The sequence below is a fragment of the Chrysochloris asiatica genome, unplaced genomic scaffold (genome assembly GCF_000296735.1).
Source record: "Chrysochloris asiatica unplaced genomic scaffold, ChrAsi1.0 scaffold00117, whole genome shotgun sequence".
Lineage (NCBI taxonomy): Eukaryota > Metazoa > Chordata > Mammalia > Afrosoricida > Chrysochloridae > Chrysochloris > Chrysochloris asiatica.
In genome coordinates, this window is record NW_006408635.1 from 356,073 (window position 1) to 366,326 (window position 10,254).

Consider the following 10,254-nt stretch of genomic DNA (forward strand, 5'->3'; position numbering starts at 1 on the left):
AGCATGGCAACAATTGTAAGGTTGGCCCAGGACCAGGTAGTATTTCATTCCAATGGGCTCTAGCATGGCAACAATTGTAAGGTTGGCCCAGGACCAGGTAGTATTTCATTCTGTTGTGCATAGCGTAGCTATGAGTCAGTACCAGCTTGATGGCACCTAACAACAACAACAACAATGTAGATATAATGTAACTATTCTGTATAAAACAGCCTCAGCTTTCTTTATACAAATCCTTGCATTGACTGAGCATACTGCAAATGTTTATATTAGGTCAAGTTTCCATGCTGAGAGTCAGTAAACAGGCTGCAGCAATATCCAAATAATTAATATAATTTGTGATAGAGCTGAAGGCTTTAAAGTAAAAAAAAAAAAAATATGAATAGGTCTTCCTCACTTCATTACATTTACAACAGGGTAGTAATTAAACACCAAGTAAGCACTACACATGGTTATATTTGGTAAATAGTTTTCTACCATTTCACTGTCTCAGCACATATCATGAATTGTTGTCCTTACTGTAGTCCTAAGGATACATTGAAGATTTTATGAAAGATTTATGGAAGATCAAGTGTTGAAAGCAGTAACATCCAGATTAATAAGTCTATTAACATAATTCTATTGCCTCTATAAAAACCAGGGCTTCTTCCCGATCAAAAGTTAAATCATGGCAACAGTAAAAGGATGCCATTAAAAAAAAATGTGAAAATAATGCACAAAACGAAATCTTACATTAGTTTCAAAAGTTTAATTTAATATGAACTGGCTTTTCAGTGGATTGTTCCTTACCTTGGGAACAAATTAATTTTGTTGTTGTCAATATGTGCAGAATATACTGGAGAAGATTAAAAACCATACTTTGAAATTAATCTTACTGTGGTATCAAATTGAAAACAGAGTGAGCGCCTATAGATTTTGGAAAGCATCTGACTTTCCCTGTTTCTTGTCATGTTGAAACAAAAGCAAACTTCACAACAACTGGTCAGTCTGAGTCTGTTGGGAAATGTAGCATGGGTAAGCAAGGAAGTGAAAACTTGGTGGAAAATATGAGGGCAAGTCAAGAAGTTTTCGTGCAAAATCATAGAAGGCTATTTTCAATGAAACTATCAAAATGAGAAGCTATTATTTCTTGTTATATCCTCCATATGTGAGAAACATTGTCTATACTGAGAAAGCACAAATAATCCAATCTGAACTCATTTTAGTGAGAGTGAGGTTTTCTTTATTCGATTTTGCAATATTGGGGTCCCAGTCCTGTAGACATGGGCAGACTCGCTGTATGGCCAGTTTACAAAGAGTTTTATTAACCTAGCTCGGAAAAAGCCCCTCCTCCATTTCCCCTTTACTGGGGGTACTTTGGTGTTTAGAATCTTTCCTGAAAGACACCTACTAATCCTATAGGGAGCATTCTCACCCCCTCCCCATGAACTTCCCCCACTTCCTTGATGGGTGTATTCTTATTTTAAAAAAGTCTAGTAGGTCAAACTAGTCTCTTCCTCTTCTCAGAGTATCCTTTTGTCATACCAACCAAGGCTACCTCCAAGATTTCCTTGATTCTGAAGATGGATCACCCCAACAACTATTTCTCACACATATCAGTCTATACACTTCTGAAGCTGTGTTTCCATCCATAGAACTCTTTCCTCAGGAATTCTGTGTTTGATTTACAGCTCAGCAAGCATCAGTGTTGTCATCTTGAAGATATTCCAATCCTGTTGCTTTTCAATGTTCTTTGAGTTTTGGCAACAAAAAGAAGTCTAAGGAGACAAGATCAAGGCTATTGGATGAATAGGCTAAGGTTTGCTAACAAAAGTCTCATATGCCAGATCTTGCTACCTTCAAAGAATGAGCAGGTGCATTGCCATGATAGGAAAAAAAAAAAAAAAGTCTTGGCACAACTTTCCTGGCCTTTTTCTTACCAAGGCAGTTTTCCATTTTCTTAAAACTTCTTCCTAATAAACTCCCATAATAGTCAGTGTCCTTTGAGACAACCTGTTATCACTTTGGGATCCCCCCCAAACTGTCACCTTAACCTATTGAGCTTACCTCTATGGCCCAGTAGCTGCCTTGGAGTCACTGTTTAGATCGGACCTATTTGTGATGACACCCACATGAGTTACTGAGAGAATTTGTTTGCAGCCATCCACTACAACAGACACATGTTTAAGCTCATTTTGTTTGAAATAGCACTCTTTTGCATGTATGAACTGGAACCCTAGTAGCAATACTTTCAATTCACCCTCATAAAATACATCTGACCTCTTTGAGAAGGTCCATGATGTGATGATCATGGTCCTGGTGTGGCACTGTGGTAATGGGGGAACAGCAAGGCCGATTGAACTGCAAGTTCAGTGGTTCAAGCTCACCAGTCACTCCTTGGAAACCTTATAAGGGTCCCCATGAGTCAGAACCAACTTGACAGCTCTTAACAACAACAACAACAATGATGTGATAATGGAGAGAGAAATGTTTTTAATTTTGTTTTTTGACCCTCTGAAATTGTTCATGCCAAGGACACTAATGACCTTTGTGTTGCCAAAACTAACATTCTTATTTTACTTATCTGTTCCGCAGCATTTTTGTTGCTATTAAATGCCATCTAATGGATTCTGACCTACCGCAACCCTGTATAAATAGGGTTTCCAAGGAGGGACTGGTGAGCTTGAACCATCGACCTTGCCATTCAAATCAACTTTGCAGTCCAGCACATTAACCCACAGCACCACACCACAACTCCATTCAGTAGCATTAGACACCTTATTATTTTCTCCCACATGAAAGACTTCTTTTTACAGCCTTGCCTACTAGCTCAATATTCCAAGGTTAGATCAAGAAAGAACTATTTGTTTGTTGTTGTTAGTAGCCACAGACTCAGCTCCAACTCATTGTGACCTTATGTATAACAGAAAAAAATGTTTCTCATTCCTCTATCATCTTTACAATCATTGGTATGTTTGAGTGCTACTGCTTCACTCCATCTCATTGAGAATTTTCTTCCTTCTCACTTACCCTCTACATCAATAGCATGTCATTCTCTAGAGATTGGGTTTTCCTGACAATGTGTCCAAATTAATTGAATCAAAGTCTTGTGATCTGTATTTCTAGGATTTATTTATTTATTCTTCTGATAGTTTACAGCATATTGAATAATCCTTACCAAAACCACAACTCAAATTCATCAATTCTTTTTCAGTCTTCCTTTTTCATTGCTCAGCTTTCACATGCATGTGAAGTGATTGAAAAGCAGATGTTTGCTTAGGTGTGCTTCAATCATCAAAGTGAAGACTTCAGTTTTTAAAAAATGTTATATAGGTCTTTTGTAAGCAGATTTTCTAAATGCAATTTGTCACTTGAGCCCTTGACTACTGTTTCTGTGGTTGTTGATTGTTGATTCTTATAGAATGCAGTATTTGACAAACTCAATTTCTTTTTTTCATTTATCATGATGTTGTCTTTTGGTCCTGTTGTGAGGTGTTTTTTTTTTTTATTCAGGCATAATCCATACTGAAGGTCTTTGTCTTTGATCTTTGTCTGTAAGTGCTTCAAGTCATCTCCACTTTTGGCAAGCAAGAATGTGTCATCTGCATATGTCAGATTGTAAGGGAGTCTTTTTCCAATCTTGATGTGATATTATTCTTCATACAGTCTGGTTTCTCAGATTATATACTTAGCCTACAGACTGAATAAATAAGGTGAAAGTATACACACCTTTTCCAATTTTGAACCACTCAGATTTTCATTGTTGTGTTTGAACGCTCCATTCACAGGTCTGCATGACCACAATTAAGTGTACTGGAGTTTTCCTCCCATTCTTCCCAAAGTTATCCATATTTTTTAATGATCCACATATACATATACAAATAACGTTGCATGGTTAATAAAATGCAGGTAAACATCTTCCTGTATTCTCTGCTTTCAGACAAGATCCATCTGATCACAACAATGCTATCCTTTCTTCAATGTTCTCTTTATTTTGGGTCCAGGTAGAATGACTTGTCGGTTACTTAGTGATGTATTTTAAAATGACAGTAGTCATTTAAAAATTATCATCACTAAATTTTGGTACTATGTGATATTAATAATTTTGTTTGATAATTTCCACAGTTGACTGTATCACCATTCTTTGGAATGGACATAGATATGGATCTGTTTCTATTGGTTGGCCAAATTTTTTTGACATGTATATGTAAACAATTATTGCACATATCTGTTGAAGTATTTCAAATGGCATTGCATCAATTTTTTTTTCCGAGTGCTTTTAGTGTAGCTTGAATTCTTTCAGTACCAGTAGCTTCTTGAAATGGTTGAATTTTGACCAATTCATTTTGGTACAGTGGTTCTGTGTATTCTTTCCATCTTCTTTTGATGCTTTATGTCTCATTCAGTGTTTTCCGTGTAGCTCCTTCAGTGAAAGAACTCAAGAATTAAATTTCCTCTTCAGCTCTTTCAGCTTGAAAAATGCAGATTATGTTCTTTTTTGGTTTTCTAACTCCAGGTCTTTGCATATTTTATCATCATACTTTACTCCTAATGTTGTATTCACTGTAAAGGAGACTTATTTAAAGGAATTCCGTCTACTTTCAGACTATACATTAGCTGTACATTTGGAGTTGAGAGGAAATAAATTGGTAACTAGCACAACAAAGTACTTACATAAAACAACACAAAGAAACCACAGATAGCCTTCATTTTGCTACACAAAAATGTGTCCATATGTCTCATAATCTTTTGGATCTGGAATCTGGTAGATGAGAAGCAATAAATAAAAATCATTACTGAAATTTTTATTTGGGATAGATTAAAGGAATTCATTTTCTTATATGATAATTGACAAGTACTCATTTCATATGGGTCGTGATAGAATTCTGATGCTGCCACTTGGCCACCCATCTCTCTTGGGGTCTTCCTCTTTTTCTCTGACCCTCCATCTTACCAAACATGATATCCTTCTCCAGTGACTGGTTCCTCCTGACAATATGTCCTGAGTATGAGAGATAAGTTTGGCCATCCTGGCCCCCAAAGAGCACTCTGGCTGCACTTCTTCCAAAGCAGATCTATTGGTTCTTTTGGCAGCCCATGGCACTTTCAATATTCTCCTCTAACACCATAACTCAAAAGCATCAATTCTTCTGCGGTCTTCCTTATTCACTGTCAAACTTTCACATGCATATGAGGTTATTGAAAATACCATGCCTTGGATCAGGAGCACCTTAGTCTTCAAGATGACATCTCTGCTCTTTAACACTGGAAAAGCGACTTGTGCAGCAGATTTGCCTAATGCAATACATCATTTGATTTCTTTTCTTTTCTTTTTTTCAAGTTTTTATTGTGAATTATGTGGGTTTACATGGGAGAACATCAGTTTACATGCATCCTATCGTATTTTGTTTCATTGCAATGATTACAATCCCTCCATGCATCATCAAATAACTGAAAGGTATACCCACAGGCCTGCCCCCCCAGCCATCAGCACACATCCCCTCTTCCTCCCTGAGTCCAATGTCCCCAGCTGCTCCATTTGTCCACGACATCATCTCTGTCTCCATTTCTAGTGTCACTTCTTCTCTGGGTAGGGTCCCACGTTCCACTCTTCTCACTTGATGGTCCCAGGGACCTCCGCTCCTGGACTACAAAATCAATCACTCCCTTCCTTTTATTTAAAAAAAAACCACATCAAAAACATCTACATTTACATTTCCACCCCTCACAGTCAGTCCTGATGGCAATTATTCATTATTGTACCACAAGAGTATTATCCCATCTCCTTTCATTAGCCCTGTCCAACAGATTGGAAACCATTGAGTGGAGATTCTATCTTCCCCCACCATGTCTGGAACTAGGCTCCCTCTTGAAGCTTGTAAGCCAATTACTTCTTGCCTTTATAGCTCCCCCTTTTTGGGTAGCCAGTGTCTAAGTTGCCCGTCCCTGTCAACTTTGTGTACTGAGGAGGTGGGAATAATCCTCGTTGTAAAGATTTGTTCCCATTTTTGAGCTACTACATCCATAAGTATAGGTAAAGTTTATTAAATTATAGCAGGTTACTCTTTCTCTTTCCTCTTCTTTCTTCCTCTAGTTGGGTTCTGATCATCTAGCCATTGAAGCCAGGTCAAGTGGGTACTATCTGCAAGTATGGGTGTTCTTGTGCATCTCCCCTCACTTCATATCAGCTGGATGCTGCACTCTCCGCTCTAGTCCTCTGTGGCCATGTCACTGCCTCTGAGCCCAGGAGTCCCCAGGTCTTGCCATACTGCTGGCCAACCAGGTCTCCACCTGGGTTCACAAGAGTCTATTGATTGTGGTTGGACTTAGCTTCCAATTTCATTGCTGTTTTTCCCCCTCTTCCCCTTATCGGTGACAAACATGGTCACCAGCCAGACCACATGCCTGCTCTTGTATTACTCTTGAGTATTAGTTTTGGAAGGGAGTTTGCTCTGAGGAGACCTGACCACTTGCCTTGATGGCTCCCAGGTGAACAGTTTGCTTGTTCTTGTCGTAAACAATCAGACTGCTGTTATTGTTTTAGATTTTTCCTGCCAGTGTTTCTTTCATGAAGTATCTGCTGTTCTTCTAGCTGCTGCAGGCTGATCTACTTGTCCTTTCAAGTGGAAATTTCTTACCTCAGATGATCCTGGATGGGGTTCCGGATTCCACCTATGGTCTTATGCAATGCAAAGGCTCCACAGGAAACCTCTTTCACTGGGCAACTTTAAGATATTCCAATCAGTTATAGGCTGAAGACAGACTTACAACCTTTCTATTGCGATGTTTCTGGCTATTCCTTTCTCTCCCCCTCAAGTATCTATTTTACAATGATAGGCAAGGAAACCAAGATTCAAAAGACAGCCAAGCATCTTAACATTATTCCTTTCTTTTACCCATTCAAACTATGCCTCAATCCCTGTATCCCAGAGCCCTGTTGTTCCAAGGTTGTGCATACATCATCCCACTTAGTCCATGCATGTCCCAGTTAGCCCATGCAAACCTGCCTAACTGTTCTCCCATCTGCCTTGTTCTTCCATTCCCTTCCACCTTCTTGGGTATTGCCCCCCTGCCACCCTAGCACTCAAGCTATTCTGTGTCTAGTCCCTATCCTGTGCTCTATCTTCGCCTCCCACCCTCCCCTCCCCTCATCCCATACATCCTGGTGATCAGAAAATATACATATAATTAAAAAAAAACCATTTTCCCCTTTTAGGGTGGGTTCTTTTTCTTACTCTTTTACAATAATGGTCCTATGCAGTATTTCTCCTTTTGTGATTGACTAGTTTCACTCAGCATAATGTTCTCAAGGTTCATCCATGTTATGCGGTGGCTTGCAGCTTCCTGTTGTTTTCAAGATAGCATAGTTTTCTATTGTGTGTATGTACCACAGTTTGTTTATCCATTCTTCAATTCATGGACACTTAGTCTGTCTCCATCTTTTTTCCATTGTAAATAGTGCTGCTATGAACATTGGTGTGCATATACCTACTCGTGTTATGGCTCATATTTCTTGTGGGTAAATACCAAGTAAAGGAATTTCTGGATCATAAGGTATTTCTATTTCCAACCTCTGAGGAAGCACCATATTGCTTTCCAGAGTGGCTGGACCATTTTGGAATCCCTCCAACAATGTAGGAGGGTTCCAGTCTCAGCATCCTCACCAGCATTTATTATCTTCTATTTTTTTGATCTTTGCTTTTATTGCTGGTGTGAGATGATAGCTCATTGTTGTTTCATTTGATTTTTTGACCACTGCTTCCATGAGTGGTGGGAGTTGACCCAGAAGAATGAAGTCTTTGACAACTTCGATCTTTTCTCCGTTGATAAAAAAATGTTGTTTATTTGTCCGGTGGTGAGTATTTTTATTTTCTTTACAATGAGATGTAATCCATACAGAAGGCTGTGGTCTTTGATCTTCATCAGTAAATATTTTAAGTCCTCTTCACTTTCAGCAAGCAAAGTTGTATCATCTGCATTTTGCAAATGCCTACAAGGCTCCAAATCAGCTACTAAATCTTATGTACGACAAAACTGATAATCTGAACAGCAACACATTTATTAAAGAAATTGAACCTGCATCAGACAGCTTTCATCGTGAATTATAACAGACAGTTAAGGAAGAAATGGTACCAATTCCACACAAACTTGAAAATTGAAGACAACGTTTCCTAAATCATCCTAAAAAGAAAGCATTTCTGTGAAAATAAAAGAAGTAAAGGTTTTAAAAGAAAAGAAAAACTGACATAAAAGAAAAACTACAAAATAAACATGTTGTTAACTACCATCGAGGTGGTTCTGACTCATAGCGACCATGGATAGGGATTCCTCAGTTCAAACCGACCTTGCATTAACCCACAGTGCTACACCAGGACTCAAAATAACCACAGATACAAAAATTCTAAACACTAACTATCGTTGAGTTTAAAACTGTCTCAAACCAGTAATATGTCATGATCAGTGTGGTTTATTTCAGTAATTCAAGGTTAGTTTAACATTCAAATATTAGTCAATTTAATTCTTTATATTAACAAACTTAAAATACAAAAATACAGGTGCACATCTCAATGGACATAAAAAAAAAGCATTTAACAAATTCCAAAATTTATTTCTAATAGGAATTCAGCAAACAAGAAATAGAAGGGTACTTCCTCAGCCTGTTAAATTCTATCCATGAGAAATCTACATCTAAAATCATGCTTACTACAAAAAGATCTGAGTCTAGGTCCCCCAGGAGCATGGCTCTGTTTATATGTTGCCTTTGACCTTGGCACCCAGAATGGTGAAAATAAATTTGTTATTTGAACTCTTTCAAGATCAGATTACTTCTGCTTTGAATTTTCTGTCGAGACCAGGCATTTTCAGCAATGGAAGGCATTTTGAACTAAGTTTAAAAAAATATTGAAATAATACGGATTTTGGTGCAGTTAGTGTGGAACATATCTTGAGAGGTTCGGTGCTGGGTTGGATGAGGCCTGTTGTGAGATTCACTCAATTATACAATTGCCCAGTAGATGGCAGCATACACTAAAAATGGGTTATCAGCTTCCCACTAAACCCCAGAGACAGAACAAGTGGGTGGGCACTATATATCTCACTGTAAAAAGAGGACTAAGTAAGCAAGTTGTTGTTATTACGTTCCATCAAGTTGGTTCTGACTCATAGTGAGTCTACGTACAACAGAAAGAAGCTACCTCCGCCATCCATATTGCTGTTATTCTTGAGCCCACGTGACACCCACTCCTTCAATCCATCTGTTTGAGGTTGTTCATCGTTTTCACTGACCCGCTCCTTTGTGAAGCATGATGTTCTTCTTCAGGAACTTGTTCCTTTGAACAACATGCCCAGCGTGTATGAGACAAAGTCTTACCATCCTTGCTTCTAAGGAAAATTTTGGCTGGACTATCAAGACAGATTTGTTGGTTAATCTGGCATTCCATGGTATATTCAAAATTCTTCACCAACACCATAATTCAAATGCATTCATTCCTCTCCAGCAAATTAGTAGTGCACAAACAGGAAACAAATGTAAATGGACAATCCTAATATTAAAAATTTTCTGCTTCACCAGCAATCTAAAAATGTTTTGAAAAAGGAAATACTATTTTACCCACTGTTTTTTTCTGAATGCTGCCAGGTTGGTTCTGACACATAGTCACAGAGTGAAACATTGTCAGGTCCCGCACCATGCTCACAGTTATTGCTATGCTTGAGCCCATTATTGCTACCACTGTGTCAGTCACCTTGTTGAGGGTCTTCCTCTTTTTTGCTGAACTTCCACTTTACCAAGTATGATGTTCTTCTCCAGGAGCCGGTCTCTGGAAATAAAATGTCTGAAGTATGAGAGACGAGTTTTGTCATCCTGGTTTCTAAGGAGCATTCCAGCTGTATTTCTTCTAACACAGATTTGTCTGTTTTTTTTGGCAGCCTGTGATACTTGTAATATCATTCTCAAACATCATAATTCAAATGCATCAATTCTTCTATGGCCTTCCTTATTCATTGTCAAACTTTCACGTGCATAGGAGGGGATTGAAAATTCTATGGCTTGGTTCAGGCTCACCTTAGTCATCAAACTAGTATCTTGAATACTTATAAAATGTCTTTTGCAGAAGATTTGCAAGTATAATGATCCAGCAAAATGAAGTCTTTGACAACTTCAATGTTTTCTCCATTTATCATGATACAATTTATTGGTCCCATGGTGAAAATTTTTGTTTACTTTACATTGAAGGGAAATTGTAGTCTTAGATGTTTCTCAGAAAAGTCTTTTAAGTC